The sequence below is a fragment of the Pteropus medius genome, unplaced genomic scaffold, assembly GCF_902729225.1.
Source record: "Pteropus medius unplaced genomic scaffold, Ma_sr-lr_union100, whole genome shotgun sequence".
NCBI classification, from domain to species: Eukaryota; Metazoa; Chordata; class Mammalia; order Chiroptera; family Pteropodidae; genus Pteropus; species Pteropus medius.
Genome location: NW_024351730.1, coordinates 15,697,210 through 15,703,209, shown reverse-complemented (window position 1 = coordinate 15,703,209; position 6,000 = coordinate 15,697,210).

Here is a 6,000-nt window from a genome sequence, read left to right as displayed (position 1 = left end):
ATCATATCACACATATGCCCACAAGTTCATGAATCTAATTACAACAGACTGAATTCTGGGTAACCACATGCACATTAGACAAAAGGTTATATAACAGTCAACCGTCAATCAAAATGACCTCGCATGCCAATCATCTAGCACCGTCCCTGTAATCACCCATCATGGCCACAATATAAGGTTTACTTTCTATGGCACCATGGACATCTCTGATGTAGCCTGTTTTTCTCTTGAAACTTACTTTAATAAATCTTAGTTTTTCTAAATTTTGCTTTTCTGTAATTCTTTAGTGTGTCGACAAAAAGAACGGAGGTCCCCTAAACGCCACTGGGGTAATGACGGATTTAGATCTTCCCCAACCGTAACACCATGACGCGTCTATAAGTTTTTTTCTTTGTTTCTTGACAGGTTCTTCCACTGGGCACTACAATGAACTACTAATAACATGCCTGTGTAATATTCCTGCTCCTCAAAGGCACAGTTCTGCTGCCACTGGTATTATTTTTTTTTCTTTCAACTATGTTCTGGCACTTTTACTGGGATCACTGGCACCCTGATGATATATTGGAGACTTCATGTAGCAGAATAGTGTAATCTATGAAGCACTTAATATGTAGAGGGCAGTAAAAGTATCATATAGGTTCCCTGCTTTATTCTTCCAGTTATATTTGTCTATCATTTTATGTTGTAATTTACCACATCAGTACCAAACATAAAGCTTGTGTGTGCGGGGGAGGAACTATTGTGGTTTTACATATACCTGTTAAAAAATATCTTGTTAAGTCTTACATGTGCCGGGTTGGGAAAATCTCAGAGTTCTGGAGAGGAAGTAAAATCCCATTGAGACATCCACAATGCTGCATTCTCAACCAAACTTTCCTGTCAGGTAATAATATTTTGTTACTTGTGTGAGTGCTAAAACAAATTGCCACTTTTCCTCCCACCTTCTGAGTTCTTCTAGATGGACTAATAATAAAATTAACAGAGACAGATTAACAGGAGAAAACCAAATTTTAATAAATGCACCTAGGAAATTCTCTTAAACATGAAAATTCCGAAGACATTGAGGCAACATTAGGTATGGAACACATTTAGGACAAAGGAGAAAGAGAGGAAGTGGTATTAGGTTTCAAAAGTGAGAATGGGCAATCTACAAGTAGTTGAGGAAGAGAGAAATATACAGGACAGGCAAATTTTTGCTGGACAACTCAGAAACAATGGGACACAGAGGATATCTAGGCAGCAGGGCTGGCATCTTCCTCACTAACACTAGGGTGAAGATTCTTAAGGGGATTAAGCCAAGGTTCCCTTCCTAAAGCAGGATTTTTTGACTGGATCTCCTGAGCAGGAAAGAGAGAAGGGTCAAATGTTCTTTCTGAGTATTGTTTCTTAAAAACAGCTCAAAATCAATAACTCAAAAGACAACTACAGAGTGACAAAATTCTGGATTCCTTCACTTGACTATGTATGAAATCCTGGAGAAAAATTTTCTTCAGGAAATTCTTTGCCTTTGTCTTGATTAGTTCTGGCAGATCTTCCTTTTTGGGTCATCAGACAGTGTCAGATATGATTAAAGACCAGCACTGACATTACCAATGGTCAATTTAGATCTCCTCTCTATGAAGTTAAATGTTCTTCTCAGAAAATATTGTATTTATTGTGTTTATTCCTTGCCATGTCTTACTATGACTCACTTGTGGCCATTTTACATTTTCTCACCAAACATACTCCTATTGGATGTATAATTAGCTCCCAAAATGGGAGGCAATACCTATCCAATACTGCTGTGTGACCGTGTACATACACATGCACGTGTGTTGAGAGAAGGGACCTTTCATAGGTACATGAGCTTCTTAAGACATAAAAGCTCCATTTGTGCTTATAGCATACTGAAATCATTCTACCTTCCAAAAGGAGATCTTATTTATCTAAAATCACTGTAGAAAAATATTTCCAGTTTAAAAGGTGAACTACAATTATATTTCTCAGAAATATTAATTAAGCACATTTCCCAGAGCTCTTTTTTCCTAGTCCCCCCAAAGTTTGATATAGTGTATTAGAAAATTTTCAGATGTGTTCTTTTCTACTTGGGTATCAAAATATTTAAAATATAGTGGCTATCTATGAAAATACTAGTAATGTATGTACTTAAGAATACTTTTAGAGAAAGCACAGCTTCCTACATGTTGAATTAATGATGAGATATGCAGACTGGTTAGATATAAATAAACCTCCCAAAATCAGTAGAATAATATAAAATGGAACAAATGAAACTGTTTCTCTACAAACTTAAATCTAAGCTCTGAGAGTTGATATTAACAAAATAGATAAGAAAATGCAAAATTGATATTATTGGGGAGAAAAAATAACTTTCTACCCTTCTAAGTTCTTCTAGGTGGTCTAATAATAAAATTGGCATAAGGTAGATTAACAGGAAAGAATCATTAAATTTATAATGTATGAAAATAATATTCCAGAGGCATATTTTGGTATGACAAACTCTCTATCTCAATATTATAGAATAAAAAAATAACAAAATTCAAACTTGGCAGTATAGAGGAGATGAATAAATCAGAAAACACCAAAATAATTTTTAAATAAGTGGTGGTAGGAAAATGTATGAATGAAAAAGTATAGTAAAATAACAATAAAAATGATAAGCTATGAAAACCAGCAGATGCTAGAAAGCTTTAAAGAAGCTTTTAAAATAGAAAAAAACTAGTTATTCACAAGAAAATATCCAAATCAATATTTCCAAATAAACATTGTATGGCAGAATTAAATCTACAGTGATGAAAAAGTCTACACGTTTTTTCATCATACGATATCTGATATAACACAATATATTTATATTATTTCAACTACAAATGGATACTTCATGCAATACAAATGAATAATCTAATTTATACAGATATAGCTATATATTGTTTCATTGCCATAACTACAAATAAAAGAATAAAATGATTATGAAGTAAGAGATCCAGATTCATTAATATAAATATAAGCAACTCTAATCAAGAAGTCACAATAAAAGATTTAGAATGAAAGATTCAAAACAAATGCTGTTAGTCATTAATCACCAACAAGCTGAAAGGACAAAAAATTATCTTGCCTCAAAATACACTTTATTTATCAGTATGCCCATCCAGTCCACAGCAGATAGGCTCAGCAGGCCTACTTTAATCCTTTCTTTGAATGCATATATCTAGATGTCAGATTTAGAATATCTCAGAGATGCTAATTTTCTCACTTAAATATCACCTTGCATTCTAAAGTCCCCTTATGATTTTGTTACTCTTGTGAATGGAACAGTCTTTTTACTATGACTTTGAAAATAGTTCTTAAACATCTCAAAGCTGAACTTTAGAATTTAAAAAATTATCAGTATTTATTTATTATTTAAAAACATCTTTTACTCATAGATTTTCTTTATTTTGTAAATATGTATTTCTAGATAGGTTAAATAAACTAACACAAAAATATTATAATATCCTTTACAACTGTCTTTGGCAGTTTTCCATTTGATAGACTTTTTTTCTTTTCCCATAATTCCTCAAGATGATAATACTTGAAACTAGATTAAAAAAATAGTTTCTAAGGTAATGCACTAAGTATATTTTCTATCACAAAGCAGTTTGCATATATGTAACAGATCTAGTCTCAGAAAATATGGGATAAATAAATATCCTTTTTTAAAATGTCCTTCAGAGAAGACAAAATGAGCTTTCAATGTTTTGAGGTAGCCACAATACCCAAATTATGAAATCAAAACTTGTCTAGATGCCTTTGATTTTTGTATTTCCTTTTTCTGTCCAGGAACACCAGTCCACACTCTGTCCCCTTGTGACATTACACTCAACAGCATATCAGCTGATTTTGGGTTAGTAAAGCAATATAGTAACTGATGATGAGCACTCAGGTGAATGAATATAGGTAGTAATTAATAAAATCTTAATATGCACCTTTCAAAAATACTGTGCAAAATGTTCAGTGATATAAGGAAGATATATTTAATTCTGAAAGCTTTAACATGGGTCAGAGTAAATAAATTAGTAGTTGTTATGAAGTAAATTGTGTTACCCAAAAAGATACGTTGAAACTAACTCCTAGTATTTGTAAAGTTGATCTTATTTTGTGGATGTTATCAAGTTAAAATGAGGTCATACTTGATTAGTGAATCCTAATACAATATGACTGGCATCATTATAAAAAAAAAAAGAAAAGGAAAAAGAAAAGACAAACACACAAAGGAGACTGCCATGTGAAACAGAGGCAGTGATTAGAGTAATGCATTTGTAAGTCAGAAAATGTCAAGGATTGCAAACAACCAAGAGAAGTTAGGAGAAAGGCATAGAATAGATTCTCCCTCTGGGCTATCAATAAGGAACTAACCCTATTGACATTTTGGTTTTGGACTTCTAACCTCCAGAGTAGTGACAGATAAATCTCTGTTGTTTTAAACCACCCAGGTTATGGTAATTTATTATAGCAGCTTTAGGAAACTAACAGCAAGGACGCTTAAAAAGTATTGTTAGGCAGCTAGTCAGATATGAGCAACAGGGGAACAAAGGAATAGGAGCCCAGCCTAGAGGTTGCCCAAAGAACATCTCAATGGCAGTAGAATTCTGGGTAAGCGCACGTGCAGTAGGCAAATAGTTATATAGCAGCCAAGTCTCAATCAAAATGACCTCACTTACCAATGACCTAAGAATGCCTTTGGAACCACCCATCATGGCCCAGATATAATGCAGACATTATATTTGGGGTCTTCGTGGTCTTTATTGTTGGTTTTTGTTGTGGTGGCGGTGGTTGTTGCTGTTACAGTGCTCTGTTACAGCTCTCATCACTAAAACCATGTGCCTCCTTGGGACATACTTTGTCTTTCTAAAATACACTTTTAATAAATCTTTTCTAAATCTCACTGACCTGTGATTGCTCAGGAAAAACTGAGGAAAAAACGCTAACTACACTTCCACGTCGTTATCCCCGCCATGCTTTTGGGGTGACACAGGAGTTCAGATCGGCCCCAATGGTGACAGTATTCTTTCAACATAAGCAATAAAAACTCTGACTTAAAATGGTTTATAAAATAGGAATATTCTACATAACAGAAGTTCCAAGGTTGAGCAAGTTTCATATTTAGTTGATTCAGTGGCTTCATGACACCATCAAAGACACAGATTATATTCATTTCATTTTAGTGTCATTCTCAATTTTGTTTCAAACTCTGTGTGAAGAGCAATTCTAAGCATGATATCTAGACCTGAATGTATTCTGAAATAAACAAAGACCTTCCTTTCATACAGCTTTTTTTCCCCAGAAGACCTTTACCTGATTTCTCTCATGAATTACTGGCTAGATATGAGTCACGTGCCCATTTCTGAACCAAATACAAGCAAGAGGAATTGGCAGCCTTCAGACCAATCAAGTCCCATTTGAGATGAGTTAGGGTTGAGGAAAGGGATGAGGGGATCAGCTTTCCCTGAGACATTAGCTGAGCAAAATTGAGGCTTTTTAGGGGAAAAGAAAGATGAGAGGAGTAGGTGCTAAGTAGGCATAATCATTTTCTTAAAGAAAAAAATTTTCTCTCTCTCTTAGAAATGTTAGTCCTTTCTACATTCAACACCAAGATAAGGTACCAGCTTTTCTTAAAATTTTTGATTCTGTAATTTCCAACATTCATAAGAGAATGAGTAAACAAAACCAGGCACAAAATGATACACTAGAAACCTATAAAAAATATCTTACTCTCTTATTTAGAAATAATAACCAGATATATAATCCACGCATTTACCCAACAAAATCATTTTTCTCTTATAACATGCTTATTTGCAACTTTCAGACTAAAATAATATTTTCTCGGTGCTGTGCAAGTTTGAAGGTTTCAACTTCACCATTCAATTTTGTCAGCCATGACTTCAATCTCTTTTGATCAATGTTCCAAAGACTAAATGGGACATCTAAGAAACTCATTCGAGATGTTCTTTTCCAGTGTTTCTTCAG